Source organism: Canis lupus, chromosome 36, assembly GCF_011100685.1.
Source record: "Canis lupus familiaris isolate Mischka breed German Shepherd chromosome 36, alternate assembly UU_Cfam_GSD_1.0, whole genome shotgun sequence".
Classification (NCBI taxonomy): Eukaryota; Metazoa; Chordata; class Mammalia; order Carnivora; family Canidae; genus Canis; species Canis lupus.
In genome coordinates, this window is record NC_049257.1 from 20708888 (window position 1) to 20723206 (window position 14319).

General features: G+C 41.3%; 1 long non-coding RNA gene across 1 annotated transcript in view; it reads left to right on the forward strand.

The window, feature by feature from the left end:
• Nucleotides 1-8507, forward strand: part of LOC111094289 — a 40635-nt gene extending 32128 nt beyond the window's left edge. The window contains exon 3 of the long non-coding RNA XR_005384512.1: nt 8242-8507. This is a non-coding gene — a long non-coding RNA (uncharacterized LOC111094289). The remainder of the gene's footprint in view (nt 1-8241) is intronic.
• Nucleotides 8508-14319: the final 5812 nt, after the last annotated feature.

Sequence of the window (14319 nt, forward strand, 5' to 3'; positions counted from 1 at the left end):
TGTTAGAGGCACAGTAATCTCAGACATGACCTAGGTGGGGTCACTATCTAAGGGGTTTGAGCTAAGGGGTGTTGCGGGGGGCGGAGCAGGGCTTGGCAGTGAGGACTCTTGAAGGGTGCAGTTCTTGGGATCAGATGAGATGCTTTAGGGTCCATCCCAGAGGTCCGAGGAGGTCAGAGAAAAGCAAGTCATTACCCAGCATCCCTCTTATTTATTGGTCAGTGTAATGGTTAATTTTATTTGCCAACTTGAATGGGCCACAGCATGTCCAGTAATCCAGCTAAAGATTATTTCTCTCTCTCTTTCTGTGTGTGTGTGTGTGTGTGTGTGTGTGTGTGTGTTTAGAGAAGAGATTAGTATTTGAATCCTTAAACTGAGTAAAGCAGATTGACTGCCTGAATGTGGCCAGGCCTCTGCTGAATAGAACAAAAAGAGAGAAAAGGAGAAATTTTCCTCTCTCTGCTTGACTGTTTGAGTGGAGTTATCAATCTTCTGCTTTCAGACTGGGACTTAAACACTATTGATAAGTTTTCCATTCTCAGGCCTTAAGATTTGGATTAGAACTTATGCTGCAGGTTCTCCTGGTTCTCAGGCCTTTAGACTTGGCTGGAACTCCACCACTGACTTTCCTGGATCTCCAGCCTGCAGAAGATCCTGGGACTTCTCAGCCTTCTCAATCACACGAGTCAGTCCCTTATAATAAATACGTAAATATGTAAAATATATAATATTTTTAAAAGTGAGGACACTTTTGGTTTAACTAGAACAGCCACTACTACTTTTTTCATCTCAAAATAAAATACTGGTATTAGCTACTTTGGCAATGAATTACGAATCCTTCCAATAACTGTATCACATACTTATTGAGGAGAAGGATGGCAGCGTGCCCAGAAAGCATGAGATATAAATAAGTATGACATAGTCCCTTGCCTGGAGGAACTCACAATCTAGTGAGAATAATACTTAAACACACAAATAGGTGAGGTAGGTTGATGTAATGGTTGAGAAGGTGAGCTCCAGACAGTGCTATACTGGTAAATGTCTAACAATTGATCTGGAATAAAATGAGGGCTGTACTGCTTTGTAGCTCATGCCTGTTTCCATGGTGTAGATACTCTTGCTACAGCCTATTTTAAGCCACCAATATGACATCACTGAATGCAGAGTTGGAAGGAGATATTAGCGTGGGTTCTCTCAAGCTGGTTTGAACTGGCACATGCATACCACTGGCTCTAGAGATCATATGCCTATTCTTGAGTCAACACATGTACTCATTGTATTCATAGTTCATAACTCCTTTTTAGTCCAGCATCTTCTTTTTTTTCAAAAAAAGATGTTATTTATTTATTTATTTATTTATTCATTCATTCATTCAGAGAGACACAGAGATAAAGGCAGAGACACAGGCAGAGGGAGAAGCAGGCTCCATATAGGGAGCCCAACTTGGGACTTGATCCCAGGACCCCGTGATCACGACCTGAGCCAAAGGCAGACAGTCAACCACTGAGCCACCCACGTGCCCCTGGGTGGAGCATCCTTATCTGGAAAGTGGGATTACAATAGTACTTATCTCGTATACTTATCTCATATCTGAGGGCTATAGGATAAACTATACAAAACATTTAGAACAAAAAACAAACAAAAAAACAAAAAAACATTTAGAACAGTGTCTGGTGCATGATATCAATAAATGTAAACCATAATTATTATAATTAAATACAAAGAGGATGGCGAGATGACTTCCAGGCAGGGGATTGTAGGATTTAAGAAACAGGTAATTTTTTTTTATAGTGGGGATGATGGGAGTTGAGGAAGGGGAACCTCAAGAATTGGGTATGCGGGGCAAAGCCAGACAGGTAAGAAAGTATCAGACGTTTTCTGAAAAATTCAATTCAGTTTGGATGAAATATAGTGGTTGCAAATAGGAGCAGAGAGATTACATGCTTAGGAATTAGACTGGGCCATGTTGTGGGGCCCTGAGTGAGGGAGATAGGGGATAGAGGAGCCATTGACTATTTAGATATAGAAGAGTGACATGACATGAGTCCTGGTATTCCTAACAAAGTTCCCTAAACTAAGGTGACACGAATGCCCACGTGAAGTGAGGTGACTGCTTCAAATCAGTGCTTGGGAATACATGCTTGTTCTATCATTAAAACTAAGTATTGGCTGGATCCAGCTGATTCTGGCACACAACTAAAGAACATCTAGGCAGACTCTTGGGTTCCATTTCTTGCTCTACTCCATCTGGAAACACAACTGGGCCAATGAAAGTTTTCAAATGGGTATGTCTTCTGTAATCTTGAACTCACATCAATGCAATATCATATCTGGCAGATATTACAGAAATATATGATCTCACCGAGTGGGGTCTGCAGGTCATAGAGTCACTAATACCAAATAAATTGCTGCCCTTTAGAAATGACTTGCAAATAGAACTTCCTCAAATATTATAGGATAGGGGAAGAATATTACTTTCTACAGAGGTGACTGTGGAAAAAAATTGCTCAGTTGGTATTATTTTCCAGAATATCACCTTTTCAGAAAACACTTTTTTTCAAAATGGTTCATTTGCTCTGGATCTAATTTTTATCATTTCCAGCTTTGTTTTGTAAACACTGTTCAAAGAGCCAATTTTTGTTTAACAGTTTACAAATCGCCCTAAATTACACTATTTTTAAAATAGCCTTAACATTAGTGTACTGCTTCCTGACTTCAACACTCACATAACATAAGCTCATTTCATGCATGTAGTTGCCCTGGGTGATGGAAGTCATAGGGTTTTAGAGTTGGAAGGGAACTGTGAGATCAAGTCTGAGACTCTCTTGCTTCATTCATTCACTGAACACTATTTGTTGGAAGTGTACTTGACAGAAACTATGCCATAATTACCCATGATGGTTAAGATAGAGGAGATCTCTATTCACAAGAAATTTACATGCTCAGTGAGAGGCAAACAATAAACAGATAAATGATCAAGTTAAGGGCCAAGGTACATTCTCTAAAGAGAAAACAAAGTTCTATAATAAATGATGTAATAGGGTTCAGGTAGAAAATTGTAGTTTAGATATCACTGCTAGGAGGCAACATCTGAACTGAGATTTGAACAATAAGAGGGAGTTAGTCACTGAAGACCTTGGGGAAGAGCATTCCAGAGAAACAGCAAGAGCACAGGCCAACAGAGAACCTGACATAGTTAATGAAACAAAGGAGGCCAGTGCGACCAAGTGAAATGAGCAAAGGGGAGAGTAGTACCCCATGAAGTAGGAGACATAGATGAGGATAGATCCTGAGAACTTTGGATTTCAATCCAGGGATTTTGAGCAGTGGAGATATGTGTATCTACTGGGTAGAGAATGGACTTGTAGCTGTAGAAGATGGCAGGGAAACCATTTGGAAAACTGAAGCCCAGGGAGGAAAAATGGCAAAATCAGTTCCAAAACCAAGTTTTCTCCTCAAGGTCCAGTGTGTTTGTCATATTGCAAATAAGAAAATGTCCAAAGGACTTTACTATTTATACAGGAGCATCTGGAAAGTCTATCATCTTCCCAGTCTTCAGAAAAACACATATGGAGGGCTTTTCTGTGTATGCGTATGTGTGTGTGTGTGTGTGTGTGTGTTAGAAAAATTGAGAGCAATCTCAAAGTCTTTGCATCATCTAGAATTCATTTCAACAAACACATGTGGCAGAGTCACTAGGTGTGTTGCTGCAGCTTCCATATACATACAATCTGCTGTGTACTTAATCTCCGATCCTTTCCTTTCTCCTTGCTCACAGACTCTTACTCTTTGTTCATGGTGGCATCATACCCAGACAACACCTGTGTTTTCTACTCCTGTTTGCAGTTAAGAGTAACCTAATTTTGACCAAGTAGAGTTTTGCAGAGGATTCCTGGGAAAGTCTTCCTTTTCTGAAAAAGACCCCACTTCTTCCTACTTCTCTGTCTTTTTCTCCTTCCTTTGTGAAACCAGGAGGGTGAAAGCCATGTGTTAAGGCGGCAGAGCAAGGAGCTGGAAGGAGGCTGGCCCTTGATGATTTAAAGTGACCACACCAACTATTAACATTATTACTTGTGAACTTTAAGACAAATGAGAAAATATTGGCTAAACTGTATTTGATTTTTTTTAATGTAGCTGAACACATCCCAACAAATTCACTGGCCTGGGGGAAAACAGAGATAAATTAATACACATGGCTAGAAGCCAACATAAATAGCTCATGAAAATAGGAGATGGGATGTTAACTAAGTGCTAGGGTCAGGCAAAGTAAAAGTTGATTTTCCTAAACAAAGGAAGTATTTTTCTAAATGAAGAAATAGAGTACTTTCTTCAAGAATAATTAAGCCAACAACTTTTTACAATAAAATTTCCCACCCACGTAGCCCTGAAAATCAAGGAGATAAGGGACCATGGGCTTCTGAATTACACCAAGAGAAGGAGCTCTGGAGGGTGTCCCTTTAACCTGTGGTCAGTCACCTGCAAATTAATATAAAGAGGTGTCGAGAGGTCTAGGCAAGTTAGAGCTTCCTTTGGGGGTTGTCAATGTCTCTAAGGTTGCATCTGGAGTCAGATCAAGGGGCTCTTGGTTCCTTTTTTTTGCATCAGGTTTGTAGCACATCTTCCTTCCAGGATTCTCACACCCAAAATGGTGATGGGTCTCTGAAGTTCACCCCATTCTCAATCGTGGCATCTCCATGGCTAACCAAAATAGATGTAGATAGGAGCTTTCTGTGTCATTTCTTTTCATATCTACCTGAAAATACTGTCTGGCCCCATTTGAGGCTTTTAATAGCGTATTTAAAGGCATAATTTGGACCAGAAGCAAAGAATATATTCATGTCCTCATTTTCCCACATTGAAATTGCTCTTAGAATCTGCATTTTTCCCTCTTACACATAGACACACATGGATATTGGACTAGAAACTTGAGGGCAAAATCTATTTGTAATGGTGACTATGTAATTTTAAGGCCCAGTACAGCATAAGTACTATGTGTTATTTAGTAAATACTCATTGTATTTTCGACTCATGGACATGAATGGTATTCTCCAACGTTCCATAGAAAAGTCTGGATAACACGTTATTAAGTGACTTTATAGGAACAAAAGGAACCCCAAGCTCTCTATCCTCTTAAAAATGCCCCAAATGCATGACCACTGAATACCATCCATAAGATCTAGTCTAACTCTGGACTAGATTAAGAAATCCAAATGGGCATTTTCCATAATAACAAGCTGTGATATGGAAAACATTTTACTTCCTAGTCTTCTGTTCTTTTGCTCTCTACTCATCAATCTATCCTGGTAGCCCACATTTTTTGTGTTCTGATTTCAGTTATTCTGAAATGCTGTTAGCTTGCAGGGTATCTGGGAAAATACAACAGTAGGAAGGTTACAAGGAAAGCCTGACTACGAGAGCAGTCTCCTACAGACACAGCCTGGCAGGCCAGGCATTGTTCTGAGACCAGGCGTGGAGGAGGCTCAGTTATTTTCCCTTGGAGTCGCAGTGCTGATGATGGAGCACCTTCACAATGTTTCAGTGGTTACACTATCCACTCTCAAGCCACTCAAATTTTGGTGTTAAAACATTATTTGTCAGAGACGGGAAGACCAGTCATAGCTTACGTTAGGGAATATAGCCTGGGTTTCTCATCCAAGTGGTGTCCTAAGGAATGCTGGCTTTGTGGTCATTGCCAGTTCTAGGGTAGGGACTTGCAACGATTTCCAAGCTGGGTAGGAGCGGAGGAAGAAGAGATCAGTGAGTTTGTTACCAGGCAGCAGGGATATACTTTTCACAAATGCACAGTGTCTTGAAAGTTTGGTTTCCCATCACCATTTATATTCCTGAGGAATAGACGTGTCTCTCACTCTGCAGCAGTGTTTCGTGACATTTGGATTTACAATGTTCAAGTTGAAGTCTCTAGCCCCTTGCAGTCTGTCAAAAACAGCTTCTTTGTCCATTTATTTTTGTCTTCCACACCCAGTCTGAATATCTTTTGTAAATTTATACTTGACAACCCTCGTATTTCAGTAGCTGGCTTTGGTTTCACAATCTACCTTGCTTGCTCAGTTACATTAGCTGAAACAACAAATTTAATCCATGATGTCAATAGTAAATTATAGCAGAGAAGTAATATATGTCTGACATCATAAAGGTCAAGGCCATGGTAAAAACACTGCAAATTCTGGAGCCATTGTGTTTGAGCAAGCAGTGGACTCTTGCTAAACACTAACATCATGAAAATCAGATTAGCACTAAAAGCTGCATTTGGCTAATCTTATTTTTGTAATATCTTCTTTTTTAAATGGAAAATTTCTAAAAGCAGAAAGCTCTCCTATTCTATACTGGGCTGTGGATTTTGCTCCCATGGACATTGGCTATGTAATTATATTTTATATTTGGTAGTGGATAAATAATTAAAACTAGAATTACTTTTCTGAAAAGATTCATTTAGAGCACACGTTTTCTATTACCATAGCAGTCAGATGGGGGAGGGGACATCGCCTCCTACCTACCTAAACTACCTTGCCATTAAAGTATCTAAATTACCTCGGTGAATTCTGAGCACAGAAGTGGTTGATGAATTGCTTTTGCATAAATGCACTTTCCCTTTGCTAGAATCTAATTTTATGAAACACTCGCGTGTGTGTGTGTGCGTGCATGCACACACACACACACACACTCACCAAGAGACACACATACACCAAAGCAACCACTGAACCCTCTCAAGAAGAAAAATTGAAGGCTGGAATTTTCTCTATATAATGAAGTTTTTTTAAACGTTGCCAGTAATATAAGCATCTCTGAGGAAAGCCCAAATGGCTTCATCTCCTGTAGGGAAGAGCAGTTCATGAATCATTGTTTCCATGCAAAAGTGTTTCATTCCTTAAACTGTGCTATCAATTGTACTGGCTGATTTTTTTTATAAGTATCGAAATTTGATTTCGTCTTAAACTCATTTATTACAAGTAGGGAAAAAAATCTTCTGCAGAGTGAACTAAAAAGCCATTCTGTGGCTAAGAGTCTGAAAAATCTCATCCCTTTTGTGGTTAGAATGTGTTTAGGTGGTTTGATCTGTCATGGGCAGCCCCAGAGGCCAAGGAGGCCTCTTAAACAGCTGACAGCACTCACTTGGCTCAGATGTATTTTCGTTTGCTAATTAGAAGCATTTATTTTCGTTTCCATGTGTTCTTGCTGTGTGTTAGACATAAGAACGATCATAGTATCTGAGTTCCAAGATACAATAATGTGGCATTAGATATTATCTCCTGACAGAGCCATTTACTGTTTGTGTCAGGGAGAAGGGAGAAAATATCGTCAGTCCTCCTTATACCCAGTGCTAACCAGCACTTTATGAGGCTATTTCTTGGGGGGTCTGGAGCCACAGCTCTAAAGAATCTGAAGAACACAAATAGGCTGAAAAGAAAGTGGCCTCCAGGGAGGTCTGAAGATGCCCAGCCTCTCCCCTCGCCCAGCCTCCCAGGCTTGCCTGCCTCCATTACCACATGGAGTGACGGGTTAGCCTTGGGCCAGAGCAGAGAGAGCGTGGGGGCCAAGGTGGCCAAATCCCCCATTCCTAGTCCAGTTTCTTTGCCTTACTTGGAACCACCAGAAGCAAGCTGAAAAAACCTAGCCCTCAAATTGACCTTGGGCTATATGAACACCTGGCTCAAGATCATATAGCACTTCGAAGAAAGAAAATGTCTCCTGAAAACTAAGGTTATTACAACGAATAACTGTACATCTTTTATTTCCAAGATTTCTTTAATTTGGCAATTGATATCCATAAATATACCCTAGAGAACATGAACAAGATACGATTCCTGCCTTTGAGAACCTTAAAATTGAAAATCCTAACAAAAAAACATAGCCCTCTAAGTAAGTAATCTCTCGGCCTCTAATCTCCCCTATGTCATACTGCCGCAAGGCGAGGGGAACATGGGGAACAGGTGCATGTCACTCACAGCGGGCCCGGTAGGTCTCTCCCGGGGCACACTGATGCACCGGCCACGTCGTCAGCATGAACTTCTAACGACCTACAGGTCAGTGCAGGGGTGTTGGTGTGTACTGTGCATCTTGCCCTATATCCTCAACATGTGGTTGTGATTTTTTTTTTTCCTAACCAAATAGAAAGATGATTTACTTGTTCTAATTTTCATTACAAAATAAAACATTATCCTACGGATGTAAGTTTTTATCATTTTTCACAGTAATTAGGTTTCTTTCTCTACTTTAATGCAGGAGTGAATTTTGTTTCCCGAATGACTGAAGAAGCGAATTGTGGCTGGTCCTGGGATCTGCCCACATAGACTTAGTGGGCTTCTCTTTCACTCCGATGGTGACTAGAGCTTGGAAAAATATGCCCTCCTAGTTTGGCCTTAAGAACATGGATCCGGGATCCCTGGGTGGCACAGCGGCTTGGCGCCTGCCTTTGGCCCAGGGCGTGATCCTGGAGATCCAGGATCGAATCCCACGTCGGGCTCCCAGTGCGTGGAGCCTGCTTCTCCCTCTGCCTATGTCTCTGCCTCTCTCTCTCTCTCTCTCTGTGTGACTATCATAAATAAATTAAAAAAAAAATTAAAAAAAAAAAAAAAAGAACATGGATCCTTGGCCTCTGGGCTACGTAGCTGTGCCTTTGGCACCCTGTTTGCAATAACTGACAGCCGTGGAATGTTCCGAGCCCCGGGCACCATGCTTCACCTGCGGGCTCTCACACCGCATACGGTGCTTGCGCTAGGCCTTTGAGTTAGGTATTGCTGTTTCTCATTTTACTAAAGAAAAATTGGGACTTAGAAGGGCTGAGTTGACTTGCAAGGCTGCACACCCAATAGGTTGGTTGGTAACTTCTCGACTAATTTCCTTTGGGTCTGATGCCCACTCCTGCTCCACCGATCTGTTCCTGAATCCAGACCTGACCACCTCCAGAGGTCACATCCCCTTCCCCTCCCTGGTCCTCTGATTGTGTGGATTATTCGCCCTGTTGCTCCCCTCAGTCCTAGCATAACAATTGCTCTTGCTCTTGCTTTTTTTTTCATTCAAATTCAACTAGCCAACATATAGTACATCGTTAGTTTCAGAGGTAGTGTTCAATAATTTATCAGTTGTGTGTAACACCCAGTGCTCATCACATCACGTGGCCTCGTTCAACAGCACTTGCTTTAAAATGTAGAAAGCAGGAGTTTCCGGGGCTCACCTCACCCCCAAGCAAGCCTGTTAGCCGGGGTTCTTGGCTGGCGGGGGCGGGGGGGGGGGGCGGTTACGTGGCACATCACTTCAGTCTGCTCCAGGAGTAAACAAACTCTTCATTATTCTATTAGCTGTTTCCCATTTCCTGCCAAGCCTAACAATTTATTAGCACTATTTAAGTGAATGTATGGCTGTATTATTTCACGTATTTACTTTATATTCTTCGCATGATGACATATTTGGGTGTTCAGATCCTCTCTCTGTGGCTTTTTGAAGACTGAACTGGGTGAGTTTGAGACAGACTGGAACTCTCAGCAAGGGGAGGACCACCGCCAATTCCTCTTTATGGAGCACATTTTTTCTGAGGGGTTGAAAAGGGATGATCTCAGGGCCACTGTGAATCAAGTAGGTTTAGAATGTAATCCCACACTAGGAGGACACATTTACGCTTGCTTCTCAGTCATCTCATGCCAAAGGTAAAGGTGGTGTGGGATATTGAAAGCAGCATTAAAAAAAAAAAAAAAAGAAAAGAAAGCAGCATTAGACGAGACTCAGGAGCCCCGATTTCCCATCCTCCACTATGAGGGTTTTGTGAAAATCAAAAAGGCACGTGGGCCATCTCTGTAAGGCTGTTCAGACTATAAAGGAGAAACTCTCACTCTTTGGCAGAAAAGGCATTTATTGAGGGGTCATGTGTGGGCTGACTGGGGGAAAGCAGAGTCCCAAAGGACAGTGGGCACTGTAGAATCCCTTCTGGCCATTTCTTCATTGCTCTTCTCTCACACACAAGTGACATGATCTTGACGTCATGGTACCTGTTCTCTGTGACCTTGCTCTTCTCTTGGCACCCCCACTGCTCTCTCCATGCTGACTGGCTTCTTCCCTCCATATCCTCCAGGATTTAGAAGATGGAGGCCAAGAAGTGGCCTGGAGAAGTGCTTTATTTGGCTAGCTCGGCATTTAGACCAAATTTTGAATATGAATATTTTTTGGCAAAGCCTGTGTGATTGTCATATAGTTGCAAATTCACCCATTCACTTCATTCAGATGAAGGTATTTGAGTTTGCGACCACTGTACCCTGTATATATTGTCTGTACTTCCTTCTGCTTATTCATAATTTTTTCCTATCTTTTAACTTTCACTTGGTTCTCTATGACTCTTCATGCTCTCGACCTCCATCCAAATAATATGCTCTGCAATTTTTTTAGCATTTACTGATAACCCTCATTTGACCTATTTATCTCCATTTCCAGTCCTGAGAAAGAAGCTTCCTATACCATTCTACATTAATAGGTCAGTCCAAGGTACAAAGTACTTTGTAACCCGTACAATGGTATACAAATGCAAGGTATCCATTACTATTATTGTTATTATATGCCAGCATATATAAGGGTCAAATAGATAGATCAAACTATCACAAAAAATTCTCTCCTGGCACATGTGATGATTTATTGCTTTGGAGTTCATCCAAAGACCTTAGCTAAGAAACACAGCAGTTAAGCTATGGACCAATTTTCTTACTGAAGTGAGCATACCCATGAGTCGTCTCTAAACATCTATGGGGAAATAATTTCAGATTCAGACAAATGGCTCAGAGTCTTGGTTGAGTGGTGTAGTGTGTAGGCACAGTCAAGGCACCCTTGAGAGACCTGGGCAGGAACAGGTCATTTTGGGGTACCTTAAAAACATTTTCTCATTTTTGGGTACTACAAAGCCATCAGTGTTGGAAAATGTCATGTGGTCTTCACTTATACTTACAAATTCAGCCCATTCCTTATCTTTGATACACCCACCACCTCTATCACCATGGCAATTTGCCTGTCTCACTCTGCTCCAACCTCTCCTGCCCACACAGGCTCCAATGAAAAATAAATCACAGAAGACAAAATAAGGGCAGGTAAGAGGTTCTTCTGTTCCCTACAAGCTTTGGGCAATAAGGCTGGATGTCTCTCCGTCAATGTTTCCTTTTATAAAGAGATAAAAATAGCCATTATCAAAGAAGCCAAAGTAATAGATTGGAAGATTTTGTAAATATTTAGACTTACTTAATAAAGCAGTGTATATTTGCAAAGAACGTAGTCTTGGAGATCTCATAACTAGAACTAATTAAGGTTGGTAATTAACTTTGGAAAGAACCCAAAAGCAAAGAAAACAATCAGACAAATGATCTGTTAGTCTAGAAGTTGCAAGACTTGGAAAGTGCCTATGATGCAGTTGAAATGTCTCTTAAGCTTTCTACTAGAAGCATTGGAAACCGGATGGGCTAGATTCTGATGTGTGTGCTGTCTGCTTTGGCTCACTCCACAGGGTTGTCATGAGGGTAAAACAGATCACAGAGTGAAGGCACATCAAGCATTTAGAAAGAGAGATGCCATATATACCCAAGATATGCTTAGCTTTATTCCCATAGATTATTATATCCATAAAGGATCTCATAAAGGATCCATCCAAATGGATGCAACATAGGATCCTTTTGTAAAACACCCCAGAAGTAAAAATAAATAAATAAAAACAAGCAAACAAAGTAAATGGAAAATATCTTGAGTCAATCCAGGAGTGCCCAGCCAAGCATCCTTTGATAAGGGTGGGAGTTCTGGCCTGTGAATGCTGCACAGGGCTGGGCACAGAGCTGAAGAGTGGCATTGTCAGGGTACCAAATCACTGGGTCCGGGAAGTTATGTGTGTGTGTTTCCAGGAGGGGGGTGTCAATCAAACCCTGCCAGTACCCACAGAATGATTCAAAGAGCCCTAACATGAGGAAGACTGAGCCTCTGTGGATGATGAGAATTGTAGGTGGCACTGCCAACTGATCTGTTCCAGGGCTTCAGATGGTAATGCTTTATGCCCATTCCTGCCTCCCTTCTTTCCTTCCTCACTCCCACCCTCTTTTCTTCTCTCTTTTCCTCTCCCTTCTTTTCCTCTCTCCTTATTTATTTCTACCATATCCCATTCCTTTCTTCCGTGGAATTTATCATCTATTAAAATAGAATTTTTACATGATTTACTGCCAGGCCAGTGTCTTCGCCTGGTACAATAGACTGAGGGTCAGGGCCTCCCTGAAACTACTATGTTGAAACCTCGTGCCCAGTGTGATGGTATTTGGAGATGGGATCTTTGGGATGTGATTAGGACATAAAGGTAGCATCCTCATAAATGGGATTGGAGCCCTTATTGAAAAAGACTTCAGAGAACTCCCTCATCCCTTCCACTATGTGAGGATACAGTGAGAAGACAGTTCTCTGTGAACCAGTAGGGGGGTTCTCACCAGACACTGAATCTGCGATGGCTCAATCTTGGGCTTCTGAGCTTCCAGGACTGTGAGAGATAAGTGTTGTTTAAGTCACCTAGTCTACGGTATTCTTGTTATAGCAGTTCAAAACAAAACACTTGGGTTTCTCTAAAAGTAGAGTCTGAGACAAGAACTTGTGTGCAGAGGGTGTCTCTGGAGATAATTCCAGGGACCAAGGGTGAGAACCTAGGAGCATGAAATGGAGAGAAAGGAAAAGCCAATCAAAGGTGCCCTTTGGAATGGTTCATGCTGTGGACATCAGGGACTGCATCTTACCAAACCATCTGAGGCTATAGAATGTTCATCAGAATTGCTCACAATGAAACTACTGACAGCTGCTACTGCAGGTAACCTGAGCAGTCTCTTTCCCAGTGTGATTCTTAGGCATCTCAGGGCAGAAAGGTGAGCTCTCTAAGTTAGGTGCTGTTACCCAAAGTGGCCTATAATGCCCCTAGGGATATGTGCTGTTCCAGGAGCAGATATCAGAGGTGAGGCCAGCAGGATCTGAGGTGATCCCAAGGGACTCTGACATGCCAGGCCTTCCTCAACCAGCCTTTGTATAATTGACTCATGTTAATCTAATAGACAAATTGACATTCATTCCTCTTAAATTTCATAGTATTGATTTTTTCCTAGCAATTTTGCCTAGAGAATATTTTAAATATTCTGCTTCTTTTACTTACAGTTGTGCTAATCACAGCCAACTTGAGAGGTTTGGATGTGGAGTCAGCTGGCTTGAACTCATATCCCAACTCCATCACTAAGTAGTAACTTCCTCAGAGAAGTTACTTAAGTCTAGAAAGTGGGGATGATATCTTCTGCTTAGGTGATCTGTCCATTGATGTAAGAAGGGTGTTAAAGTCCCCTATTATTATCGTATTATTTTCAATGAGTTTCTTTATGTTTATTAATTGATTTAAAAAATTGATTCATATTTTGAGGTGCTCCCAGATTGGGGACATAAATATTTACAATTGTTAGATCTTCTTGTTCTATAGACCCCTTTATTATGATATATGCCCTTCTTCATCTCTTATTACAGTCTTCGATTTAAAATCTAGTTTGTCCAATATAAGTATGATTACTCTGGCTTTCTTTTGCTGTCCATTGACATGTTAAATGGTTCTCCATCCCATCACCTGAAATCTGCAGGTATCTTTAGGTCTAAAATGTGTCTCTTGTGGGCAGCATATAGATGGGTCTTGTTTTTTTTTTATACATTATGATACCCTATATCTTTTGATTGGAGCATTTAATCCACTTATGTTCAGAGTAATTATTGATAGATATGAATCTAGTGCCATTTTATTACTCATATTGTCATTGTCTCGAGATTTTCTCTGTTCCTTTCTGGTCTTTATTGCTTTTCATGTTTCTTTCCCACTCAAAGAGTCCCCTTTAATATTTTTTTGAGAGACAGCACAATTTGGGGGTGGGGGAGGAGAGAGGGAGAGAGAATCTCAAGCAGACTCCCCATTAAGCACAGAGCCCCATATGGGGCTCAATCTCATGACCCTGAGATCATGACCTGAGCCAAAATCAAGATTTGGATACTTAACTGACTGAGCCATGCAGGCACCCTCCCCACTCTTTAATATTTCTTGCAGAGGTGGTTTAGCGGTCATGAACTCCTTTATTTTTTGTTTGTCTGGGTAACTCTTTTTCTCTCCATCTATACTGAATGACACCTTTGCTGGATAGAGTATTCTTGGCTACATATCTTCCCCATTCAACACATTGAATATATCATGCCACTTTCTTCTTACCTGCCAAGTTTCTGCGGAGAGATCTGGTGCTAAACTTATTTGTCTTCTGTTACATTAGGATTTCTTTTGTCTTGCAA